This window comes from Pecten maximus, chromosome 12, assembly GCF_902652985.1.
Source record: "Pecten maximus chromosome 12, xPecMax1.1, whole genome shotgun sequence".
Lineage (NCBI taxonomy): Eukaryota > Metazoa > Mollusca > Bivalvia > Pectinida > Pectinidae > Pecten > Pecten maximus.
Genome location: NC_047026.1, coordinates 2,515,275 through 2,529,717, shown reverse-complemented (window position 1 = coordinate 2,529,717; position 14,443 = coordinate 2,515,275).

The window sequence follows — 14,443 nt, the reverse complement described above, 5'->3', positions numbered from 1 at the left end:
TGTATCTGAGTCATTAATGACAACTACTGTATCTGAGTCATTAACGACAACTACTGTATCCTAGTCATTAACGACAACTACTGTATCTGAGTCATTAATGACAACTACTGTATCCGAGTCATTAACTACAACTACTGTATCTGAGTCATTAATGACAACTACTGTATCCGAGTCATTAACGACAACTACTGTATCCGAGTCATTAACGACAACAACTGTATCTGAGTCATTAATGACAACTACTGTATCTGAGCCATTAACGACAACTACTGTATCTGAGTCATTAACTACAACTACTGTATCCGAGTCATTAACGACAACTATTGTATCCGAGTCATTAATGACAACTACTGTATCCGAGTCATTAACGACAACTACTGTATCCGAGTCATTAACGACAACAACTGTATCTGAGCCATTAACGACAACTACTGTATCTGAGTCATTAACGACAACTACTGTATCTGAGTCATTAAAGACAACTACTGTATCTGAGTCATTAATGACAACTACTGTATCCTAGTCATTAACGACAACTACTGTATCCTAGTCATTAACGACAACTACTGTATCCTAGTCATTAACGACAACTACTGTATCCTAGTCATTAACGACAAGTACTGTATCCTAGTCATTAATGACAACTACTGTATCGAAGTCATTAACGACAACTACTGTATCCGAGTCATTAACTACAACTACTGTTTCCTAGTCATTAACGACAACTACTGTATCTGACCCATTAACGACAACTACTGTATCCGAGTCATTAATGACAACTACTGTATCCGAGTCATTAACGACAACTACTGTATCCTAGTCATTAACGACAACTACTGTATCCTAGTCATTAACGACAACTACTGTATCTGAGTCATTAACGACAACTACTGTATCTGAGTCATTAACTACAACTACTGTATCCGAGTCATTAACGACAACTACTGTATCTGAGTCATTAACGACAACTACTGTATCCGAGTCATTAACGACAACTACTGTATCCGTGTCATTAACGACAACTACTGTATCCGAGTCATTAACGACAACTACTGTATTTGACCCATTAACGACAACTACTGTATCTGAGTCATTAACGACAACTACTGTATTTGACCCATTAACGATAACTACTGTATTTGACCCATTAACGATAACTACTGTATTTGACCCATTAACGATAACTACTGTATTTGACCCATTAACGACAACTACTGTATCTGAGTCATTAACTACAACTACTGTATCCGAGTCATTAATGACAACTTCTGTATCGAAGTCATTAACGACAACTACTGTATCCGAGTCATTAATGACAACTTCTGTATCGAAGTCATTAACGACAACTACTGTATCCGAGTCATTAACGACAACTACTGTATCTGAGTCATTAACGACAACTACTGTATCTGAGTCATTAACTACAACTACTGTATCTGAGTCATTAACGACAACTACTGTATCTGAGTCATTAACGACAACTACTGTATCCGAGTCATTAACGACAACTACTGTATCTGAGTCATTAACGACAACTACTGTATCCGAGTCATTAACGACAACTACTGTATCTGAGTCATTAACGACAACTACTGTATCTGAGTCATTAACGACAACTACTGTATCCGAGTCATTAACGACAACTACTGTATCCGAGTCATTAACGACAACTACTGTATCCTAGTCATTAACGACAACTACTGTATCCTAGTCATTAACGACAACTACTGTATCCGAGTCATTAACGACAACTACTGTATCTGAGTCATTAACGACAACTACTGTATCCGAGTCATTAACGACAACTACTGTATCCTAGTCATTAACGACAACTACTGTATCTGAGTCATTAACGACAACTACTGTATCCGAGTCATTAACGACAACTACTGTATCCTGAGTCATTAACTACAACTACTGTATCCTGAGTCATTAACGACAACTACTGTATCCGAGTCATTAACGACAACTACTGTATCCTAGTCATTAACGACAACTACTGTATCTGAGTCATTAACGACAACTACTGTATCTGAGTCATTAACGACAACTACTGTATCCGAGTCATTAACGACAACTACTGTATCCTGAGTCATTAACGACAACTACTGTATCCTAGTCATTAACGACAACTACTGTATCCGAGTCATTAACGACAACTACTGTATCTGAGTCATTAACGACAACTACTGTATCTGAGTCATTAACGACAAGTACTGTATCCTAGTCATTAACGACAACTACTGTATCTGAGTCATCAATAACAACTACTGTATCCTAGTCATTAACGACAACTACTGTATCCGAGTCATTAACGACAACTACTGTATCCGAGTCATTAACGACAACTACTGTATCTGAGTCATTAACGACAACTACTGTATCTGAGTCATTAACGACAACTACTGTATCCTAGTCATTAACGACAACTACTGTATCCGAGTCATTAACGACAACTACTGTATCCGAGTCATTAACGACAACTACTGTATCCGAGTCATTAACGACAACTACTGTATCCGAGTCATTAACGACAACTACTGTATCCTAGTCATTAATGACAACTACTGTATCCGAGTCATTAACGACAACTACTGTATCCGAGTCATTAACGACAACTACTGTATCTGAGTCATTAACTACAACTACTGTATCCTAGTCATTAACGACAACTACTGTATCCGAGTCATTAACGACAACTACTGTATCTGAGTCATTAATGACAACTACTGTATCCTAGTCATTAACGACAACTACTGTATCTGAGTCATTAACGACAACTACTGTATCCGAGTCATTAACGACAACTACTGTATCTGAGTCATTAACGACAACTACTGTATCCTAGTCATTAACGACAACTACTGTATCCTAGTCATTAATGACAACTACTGTATCTGAGTCATTAACGACAACTACTGTATCCGAGTCATTAACGACAACTACTGTATCCGAGTCATTAATGACAACTACTGTATCCTAGTCATTAACGACAACTACTGTATCCGAGTCATTAACGACAACTACTGTATCCGAGTCATTAACGACAACTACTGTATCTGAGTCATTAACGACAACTACTGTATCCTAGTCATTAACGACAACTACTGTATCCGAGTCATTAACGACAACTACTGTATCCGAGTCATTAACGACAACTACTGTATCCGAGTCATTAACGACAACTACTGTATCCGAGTCATTAACGACAACTACTGTATCCTAGTCATTAATGACAACTACTGTATCCGAGTCATTAACGACAACTACTGTATCCGAGTCATTAACGACAACTACTGTATCCTAGTCATTAACGACAACTACTGTATCTGAGTCATTAATGACAACTACTGTATCTGAGTCATTAACGACAACTACTGTATCCTAGTCATTAACGACAACTACTGTATCTGAGTCATTAATGACAACTACTGTATCCGAGTCATTAACTACAACTACTGTATCTGAGTCATTAATGACAACTACTGTATCCGAGTCATTAACGACAACTACTGTATCCGAGTCATTAACGACAACTACTGTATCTGAGTCATTAACGACAACTACTGTATCCTAGTCATTAATGACAACTACTGTATCTGAGTGATTAACGACAACTACTGTATCTGAGTCATTAATGACAACTACTGTATCCAAGTCATTAACGACAACTACTGTATCCTAGTCATTAATGACAACTACTGTATCCTAGTCATTAACGACAACTACTGTATCCTAGTCATTAACGACAACTACTGTATCCTTGTCATTAATGACAACTACTGTATCCTAGTCATTAACGACAACTACTGTATCCTAGTCATTAACGACAACTACTGTATCCTAGTCATTAACGACAACTACTGTATCTGAGTCATTAACTACAACTACTCTATCCGAGTCATTAACGACAACTACTGTATCCTAGTCATTAACGACAACTACTGTGTCCGAGTCATTAACGACAACTACTGTATCTGAGTCATTAACTACAACTACTCTATCCGAGTCATTAACGACAACTACTGTATCCTAGTCATTAACGACAACTACTGTGTCCGAGTCATTAACTACAACTACTGTATCTGAGTCATTAACGACAACTACTGTATCTGAGTCATTAACGACAACTACTGTATCCGAGTCATTAACGACAACTACTGTATCTGAGTCATTAACGACAACTACTGTATCGAATCATTAACGACAACTACTGTATCTGAGTCATTAACGACAACTACTGTATCTGACCCATTAATGACAACTACTGTATCTGACCCATTAACGACAACTACTGTATCCGAGTCATTAACGACAACTACTGTATCGTAGTCATTAGTGACAACTACTGTATCTGATCCATTAACGACAACTACTGTATCCCAGTCATTAATGACAACTACTCTATCTGTCATTAATGACAACTACTGTATCTGAGTCATCAATAACAACTACTGTATCCGAGTCATTAACGACAACTACTGTATCTGAGTCATTAACGACAACTACTGTATCTGAGTCATTAACGACAACTACTGTATCTGAGTCATTAACGACAACTACTGTATCCTAGTCATTAACGACAACTACTGTATCTGAGTCATTAACGACAACTACTGTATCCTAGTCATTAACGACAACTACTGTATCTGAGTCATTAACGACAGCTACTGTATCCTAGTCATTAATGACAACTACTGTATCCGAGTCATTAATGACAACTGCTGTATCCGAGTCATTAACGACAACTACTGTATCCTAGTCATTAACGACAACTACTGTATCCTAGTCATTAACGACAACTACTGTATCCTAGTCATTAACGACAACTACTGTATCTGAGTCATTAACGACAACTACTGTATCCTAGTCATTAACGACAACTACTGTATCCGAGTCATTAACGACAACTACTGTATCTGAGTCATTAACGACAACTACTGTATCCGAGTCATTAACTACAACTACTGTATCCTAGTCATTAATGACAACTACTGTATCTGAGTCATTAACGACAACTACTGTATCCGAGTCATTAACGACAACTACTGTATCTGAGCCATTAACGACAACTACTGTATCCTAGTCATTAATGACAACTACTGTATCCTAGTCATTAACGACAACTACTGTATCCGAGTCATTAATGACAACTACTGTATCCTAGTCATTAACGACAACTACTGTATCTGAGTCATTAACGACAACTACTGTATCTGAGTCATTAATGACAACTACTGTATCCGAGTCATTAACTACAACTACTGTATCCTAGTCATTAACGACAACTACTGTATCCTAGTCATTAACGACAACTACTGTACCCTAGTCATTAACGACAACTACTGTATCTGAGTCATTAACGACAACTACTGTATCTGAGTCATTAACGACAACTACTCTATCTGAGTCATTAACGACAACTACTGTATCCGAGTCATTAACGACAACTACTGTATCTGAGTCATTAACGACAACTACTGTATCTGAGTCATTAACGACAACTACTGTATCTGAGTCATTAACGACAACTACTGTATCCGAGTCATTAATGACAACTACTGTATCCGAGTCATTAACGACAACTACTGTATCCGAGTCATTAACGACAACTACTGTATCTGAGTCATTAACGACAACTACTGTATCTGAGTCATTAACGACAACTACTGTATCCGAGTCATTAACGACAACTACTGTATCCTAGTCATTAACGACAACTACTGTATCCTAGTCATTAACGACAACTACTGTATCCGAGTCATTAATGACAACTACTGTATCCTAGTCATTAACGACAACTACTGTATCTGAGTCATTAACGACAACTACTGTATCTGAGTCATTAATGACAACTACTGTATCCGAGTCATTAACTACAACTACTGTATCCTAGTCATTAACGACAACTACTGTATCCTAGTCATTAACGACAACTACTGTACCCTAGTCATTAACGACAACTACTGTATCTGAGTCATTAACGACAACTACTGTATCTGAGTCATTAACGACAACTACTGTATCCGAGTCATTAATGACAACTACTGTATCTGACCCATTAACGACAACTACTGTATCTGAGTCATTAACGACAACTACTGTATCCTAGTCATTAACGACAACTACTGTAACCTAGTCATTAACGATAACTACTGTATCCTAGTCATTAACGACAACTACTGTATCCGAGTCATTAACTACAACTACTGTATCCTAGTCATTAACGACAACTACTGTATCCGAGTCATTAACGACAACTACTGTATCTGAGTCATTTACGACAACTACTGTATCTGAGTCATTAATGACAACTACTGTATCCGAGCCATTAACGACAACTACTGTATCCGAGTCATTAATGACAACTACTGTATCTGAGTCATTAACGACAACTACTGTATCTGAGTCATTAACGACAACTACTGTATCCTAGTCATTAACGACAACTACTGTATCTGAGTCATTAATGACAACTACTGTATCCGAGTCATTAACTACAACTACTGTATCCTAGTCATTAACGACAACTACTGTATCCTAGTCATTAACGACAACTACTGTACCCTAGTCATTAACGACAACTACTGTATCTGAGTCATTAACGACAACTACTGTATCTGAGTCATTAACGACAACTACTGTATCCGAGTCATTAACGACAACTACTGTATCTGAGTCATTAACGACAACTACTGTATCTGAGTCATTAACGACAACTACTGTATCTGAGTCATTAACGACAACTACTGTATCCGAGTCATTAATGACAACTACTGTATCCGAGTCATTAACGACAACTACTGTATCCGAGTCATTAACGACAACTACTGTATCTGAGTCATTAACGACAACTACTGTATCTGAGTCATTAACGACAACTACTGTATCCGAGTCATTAACGACAACTACTGTATCCTAGTCATTAACGACAACTACTGTATCATAGTCATTAACGACAACTACTGTATCCGAGTCATTAATGACAACTACTGTATCCTAGTCATTAACGACAACTACTGTATCTGAGTCATTAACGACAACTACTGTATCTGAGTCATTAATGACAACTACTGTATCCGAGTCATTAACTACAACTACTGTATCCTAGTCATTAACGACAACTACTGTATCCTAGTCATTAACGACAACTACTGTACCCTAGTCATTAACGACAACTACTGTATCTGAGTCATTAACGACAACTACTGTATCTGAGTCATTAACGACAACTACTGTATCTGAGTCATTAACGACAACTACTGTATCCGAGTCATTAATGACAACTACTGTATCCGAGTCATTAACGACAACTACTGTATCCGAGTCATTAACGACAACTACTGTATCTGAGTCATTAACGACAACTACTGTATCTGAGTCATTAACGACAACTACTGTATCCGAGTCATTAACGACAACTACTGTATCCTAGTCATTAACGACAACTACTGTATCCTAGTCATTAACGACAACTACTGTATCCGAGTCATTAATGACAACTACTGTATCCTAGTCATTAACGACAACTACTGTATCTGAGTCATTAACGACAACTACTGTATCTGAGTCATTAATGACAACTACTGTATCCGAGTCATTAACTACAACTACTGTATCCTAGTCATTAACGACAACTACTGTATCCTAGTCATTAACGACAACTACTGTACCCTAGTCATTAACGACAACTACTGTATCTGAGTCATTAACGACAACTACTGTATCTGAGTCATTAACGACAACTACTGTATCTGAGTCATTAACGACAACTACTGTATCCGAGTCATTAACGACAACTACTGTATCTGAGTCATTAACGACAACTACTGTATCTGAGTCATTAACGACAACTACTGTATCTGAGTCATTAACGACAACTACTGTATCCGAGTCATTAATGACAACTACTGTATCCGAGTCATTAACGACAACTACTGTATCCGAGTCATTAACGACAACTACTGTATCTGAGTCATTAACGACAACTACTGTATCTGAGTCATTAACGACAACTACTGTATCTGACCCATTAACGACAACTACTGTATCTGAGTCATTAACGACAACTACTGTATCTGAGCCATTAACGACAACTACTGTATCTGACCCATTAACGACAACTACTTTATCTGAGTCATTAACGACAACTACTGTATCCGAGTCATTAACGACAACTACTGTATCTGAGTCATTAACGACAACTACTGTATCTGAGCCATTAACGACAACTACTGTATCTGAGCCATTAACGACAACTACTGTATCTGAGTCATTAACGACAACTACTGTATCCGAGTCATTAATGACAACTACTGTATCTGACCCATTAACGACAACTACTGTATCTGAGTCATTAACGACAACTACTGTATCCTAGTCATTAACGACAACTACTGTATCCTAGTCATTAACGATAACTACTGTATCCTAGTCATTAACGACAACTACTGTATCCGAGTCATTAACTACAACTACTGTTTCCTAGTCATTAACGACAACTACTGTATCCGAGTCATTAACGACAACTACTGTATCTGAGTCATTTACGACAACTACTGTATCTGAGTCATTAATGACAACTACTGTATCCTAGTCATTAACGACAACTACTGTATCCTAGTCATTAATGACAACTACTGTATCCTAGTCATTAATGACAACTACTGTATCCTAGTCATTAATGACAACTACTGTATCCTAGTCATTAATGACAACTACTGTATCCTAGTCATTAACAACAACTACTGTATCCTAGTCATTAACGACAACTACTGTATCCTAGTCATTAATGACAACTACTGTATCCGAGTCATTAACGACAACTACTGTATCTGAGTCATTAACGACAACTACTGTATCTGAGTCATTAACGACAACTACTGTACGAAAGTCATTTACGACAACTATCCAATTAACTGTGCCCATCCAATTTTGAGTCTGACCCTGAAAACAAAATGGCCGACGAGCGGCCATCTTGGATTTTGATATTTGAATAAGTTATCGTCATTTCTTTAAAAGCTCTGAAAGGATTTTTCTTCACATGTAGGGTTTCTTTGATCTGAAGGTGTGCCCATTTAATTTTGAGTCTGATCGGGAAAATAAAATGGCCGATAGACAGCCATCTTGCATTTTGATAATTGAAGATTATTGTCGCTATTTCATAAAAAAATATACTAGAGGTATATTTCTCAAACTTTACATGCAGCTTCCCCTTGGATCCTTGTTGTGTCCGTTCAATTTTGAGTCTGATCGGTAAAACCAAAATGGCCGACTTAGATTTTGAGAGTTAAAGTTTGATTGATGTTTTCAGGAAATCTTTCAGAGTATTATTTAGACCATTAAATGGTGGGCGCCAAGATCTCTCTGGGATATCGTGTTATTATCATTGCCCTCTTCTTTCCTATTCATTGGTACAGATAAGTCAATTCTGCCAGTCCGCCAAGAGTGTACTGGGGTTGATACTGTAACTTGAAGCCAGGATGAAATAGAAATAAAAAAACCCATAAAATGTCCAATATGGATGAATGTTGTTTTTAATCAAAGGCGTCTAATAAAGTCACCATCATATAGACAGCATGTCGTATATTAAACACAGGAGACTGGGATTAGCTAGCAGCCGTCGGCATTACTGCACCAGATCACATAGCTATTGACAATTGCACGGACGTTAATACCTACTGAGGTGTCCATGATTAGGAAATATGATATCTTGCCACAGCTAAACACTCGACACTTCATCATTGATGATAAAAATGAGTTTACCGATATCAAACGCGACAGAAATATATATTGCAATCGAGATCCTTGAAAACGGTGAATTAGAAAGGCGTTCTGAGAGGGCGGGCATCTGTCTGTCTGTCTTTGTATCGCTATTGTGTCTATTGTACCTTTGGTGGTTTAAAGTTCAAACGAAACAGTTTTTATGCTGTGTTGTGGTACTTCTTTCAGACAAACTGTGTAAATATAAATGCTGTTCCTATTTGATCCCACTTTTTATTCATTAAGTGTCAGAATTACGGTTTCATTTACACATTGCCATTCCCCCTGTTGTTTTAACGCAATCAAGGAACGCAGTGAAAACTGGTATGTAGCTATTCAGGAAAGGAAAGATAAATTCTGCCGTTCAGTATTATGTATTATTTCTGTCTTTCTGTGTTATTTTAGTTATTTTTCCTTTGTGCTCATTAGCGTGGTGCTGAGTATACAATGTATGTTAAGTAAAACTTTCAACGTTTGTTTTCTCTCTCTAAAGAAAATATAAAACATTATTGATTTTCTACCTCAAAACTAGTAAATTAAATGTACATTTATATTCAGTATAACAAGCTGCTTAACGTAATCTTAGATCTCACGACTTATATTGATGGTGGTAATTAATATTTTCTACTAGTGCTGTTTACTCTCAAATTTTCTACAATTAAAATGACGATAAAATGAATTACCGTGTCTTTTTGAGCACCAAATTAAGATAAAAGAGTTTTATTTCGAACTCAATATAGATTATCGTCACAAAATTCGACTCTCAAAGGCTTTACTAGATAAATATCTGTGAAAATACTGCAAAAAAAAAAGTGAATCCGATTTCGTCCATAGTATACATTTTTGTATGTAAAGGTCGCCTTTCAAGGTATCTCGTATTTCCAAGCTTATAAGCAATAAATTCTACTATATGAAAACAACATCAATATTGTAATACTGGCAGAGGGCTGAATCTCCCTGGAACTGCACCCAATTTAATCCCCGCCTTCTCAGGAAATAAGCTTTCATCATGATCAAATATTTTTACAATACGAAAGCCGTTCTAGATGAGGATTTGTTTCCCAGGTATCACCGGACAAACATGTCCTATGAATTTCACGTACGTCTGAATATTTAGCCAAATTTTAATTATGTAAGAAATAAAAATCTGCACAAAGCAGTCATTTGTCATCATGTGTACATTAGATGGATTGGAAAGAGTCTTATCGATTGAAATATGACGACCATGGTGGATGCACGTGACGATTTATGACATTATGAAAGCGACATCTGACAGGGTTTACAGCCTATAGTACAAATAAGCGCATGTTGGCACGATAAAGATAGTCTTGTTCAAACAATGGCGTAGGTATATTGTTTGTGGATGGCAGATCACACGTGTTAATGTTACTCACGCTGCAACACAATGAAAAGTTATAAATTAAGCATGATGAGTTTCCTGTTTATTATCAGATACTACACCGTCATCCGTGGGGACACTGCCGTCGTCTGGCCAGATTACGCCATCATCCGACCATACACTACCTCATAATCTGACTAGACTACACCGTCGGCCGATCAGACAACACACCGTCGGCCGACCAGACACCACACCGTCGTCCGACCATGCAGACACAACACCGTCACCCGACCAGACACCACACCGTCACCCGACCAGACACCACACCGTCGTCCGACCAGACACCACACCGTCATACGACCAGACACTACCACATAATCTGACTAGACTACACCGTCGGCCGACCAGACACCACACCGTCACCCGACCAGACACCACGCCGTCGTCCGACCAGACATCACAACGTCGTCCGACCAGACACCACACCGTCGTCCGACAAGACACCACGCCGTCGCCCGACCAGACACCACACCGTCGTCCGACCCGACACCACACCGTCGTCCGACCCGACACCACACCGTCGCCCGACCAGACACCACACCGTCGTCCGACCAAACACTTCACTGTCGTCCGACTTGACCAAACTCTACACCGTACGCGTCTTCCGACCAGACACTACACCGTACGCGTCGTCTGACTAGAAACTACACCGTACGCGTCGTCCGACTAGACACTACACCGTACACGTCGTCCGACCAGACACTACACCGAACGCGTCGTCCGACCAGACACTACACCGTACGCGTCGCCCGACTAGAAACTACACCGTACGCGTCGTCCGACTAGACACTACATCGTGCGCGTCGTCCGACCAGACACTACACTGTACGCGTCGTCCGACCAGACACCACACCGTACGCGTCGTCCGACTAGAAATTACACCGTACGCGTCGTCCGACCAGACACTACACTGTACGCGTCGTCCGAACAGACACTACAATGTACGCGTCGTACGACTAGACACTACACCGTACACGTCGTCCGACTAGAACTACACCGTACGCGTCGTCCGACCAGACACTATACCGTACGCGTCGTCCGACCAGACACTACACCGTCGTCCGACCAGACACCACACCGTCATACGACCAGACACTACCACATAATCTGACTAGACTAAACCGTCGGCCGACCAGACACCACACCGTCACCCGACCAGACACCACGCCGTCGCCCGACCAGACACCACACCGTCGTCCGACCCGACACCACACCGTCGTCCGACCCGACACCACACCGTCGCCCGACCAGACACCACACCGTCGTCCGACCAAACACTTCACTGTCGTCCGACTTGACTACATCGTCGTACGACCAAACTCTACACCGTACGCGTCTTCCGACCAGACACTACACCGTACGCGTCTTCCGACCAGACACTACACCGAACGCGTCGTCCGACCAGACACTACAATGTACGCGTCGTACGACTAGACACTACACCGTACACGTCGTCCGACTAGAACTACACCGTACGCGTCGTCCGACCAGACACTACACCGTACGCGTCGTCCGACCAGACACTACACCGTACGCGTCGTCCGACCAGACACTACCCCGTCGTCCGACCAGACACTACCCCGTACGCGTCGTCCGACTAGAAACTACACCGTACGCGTCGTCCGACTAGAAACTACATCGTACGCGTCGTCCGACTAGACACTACATCGTACGCGTCGTCCGACCAGACACTACACTGTTCGCGTCGTCCGACCAGACACCACACCGTACGCGTCGTCCGACTAGAAACTACACCGTACATGTACGCGTCGTCCGACCAGACACTACACTGTACGCGTCGTCCGAACAGATACTACAATGTACGCGTCGTACGACTAGACACTATACTGTACACGTCGTCCGACTAGAAACCACACCGTACGCGTCTTCCGACCAGACACTACACCGTACGCGTCGTCCGAACAGACACTACAATGTACGCGTCGTACGACTAGACACTACCCCGTCGTCCGACCAGACACTACCCCGGTCGTCCGAGCAGACACTTCACCGTAGTCCGACCAGACACTAAACCGTCGTCCGACCAGATCACACCGTCGTCCGACCATACAATACATCGACACTACACCGTCATCCAATGTTTTGCATTATATAGAATAAACAAAGAGAAACGTTTTGCCAATATGACTATGCAACATGACCGAAATCAGCCATCGTAGTGAACAGGCAGACTCTGGAGTATTGGATGAACTGGCTGTGACAATGACAATCCCAAAGCACGAATAATTTTACAACTGGAAGGAAAGTTAATCATATTTCATGCCATCCCGTTTGTAGTCACGCGACACGTTATCGTCCTGTAGGAAATGGCGTGCTACAAATCTGAATAAGAGTGCAGGTTTGGTTTTGTCAACATATCTAAAGTATAGATAGAATATAAGGCATTTTCTGATAAAATAAAAAATATATTTGAGTATGAATATTAAGTTTGCTGGCGACAACTGACATCTCACTGAAAAGCCCTGATTTAGACACACTGGAATTCCTGCCGAGCAAAATAAATAATAAATGTAACTGGCTCACCAGCCATTTCCGCAAGGCACAACAGTAACATTTTTGCCTCATTTAGAAGACAATACACATAAGCTTTCTATTGTGGGCGAACGCTTAATTACAAGAACGGAAAAAGAGGAAGAGGAGGAGGAGGAGTAGTAGTAGGTAGGGGGTTGGTGGGTGTGTGTGTGTGTGTGTGTGTGTGTGGGGGGGGGGGGGGGGGGGGGGGGGGGGGGTGTCGGTGTGTGTGTGTGTGTGTGTGTGTGTGTGTGTGTGTTGAAATATCGCAAAAAATGTAGCATTACTTTTGTGTCCACAAATAGGAGACAAAAAAAAAAAAAAAGCAAATCCTCCCTCAAATCTGCAGATTTCCTATATTTTGCCACCATTTCCGAATCATTCAGTGGGGGGAAATACCATTTTTTTGAATTTCCGACATGAAGGATGGAAGCCATTAGATGTTGTGGAGTGGATTTTCAAGTAAATAAGGATGTACTTTAGTAGGAACTAAGGACCAGGAGATCGAAGTCGATATCAGATGGCCAAGTGATATCTTAACAAAAAGAAGTAAACATCACGAACCGGAAATAAGGCGTACGGCACCGGAAGTTTAATTATCATGTGATGTTTGTGGGTGAGTATTAAGTCACTGTGAGCTTTATACTCAACACTCCCTTAATCAGACGCTGACGTCACAAAGCTAACAGATATGGATGAAACCTAGCCATAATAGTCGCCATAATTTGTTTAGTGCTATTGGAATCTTTC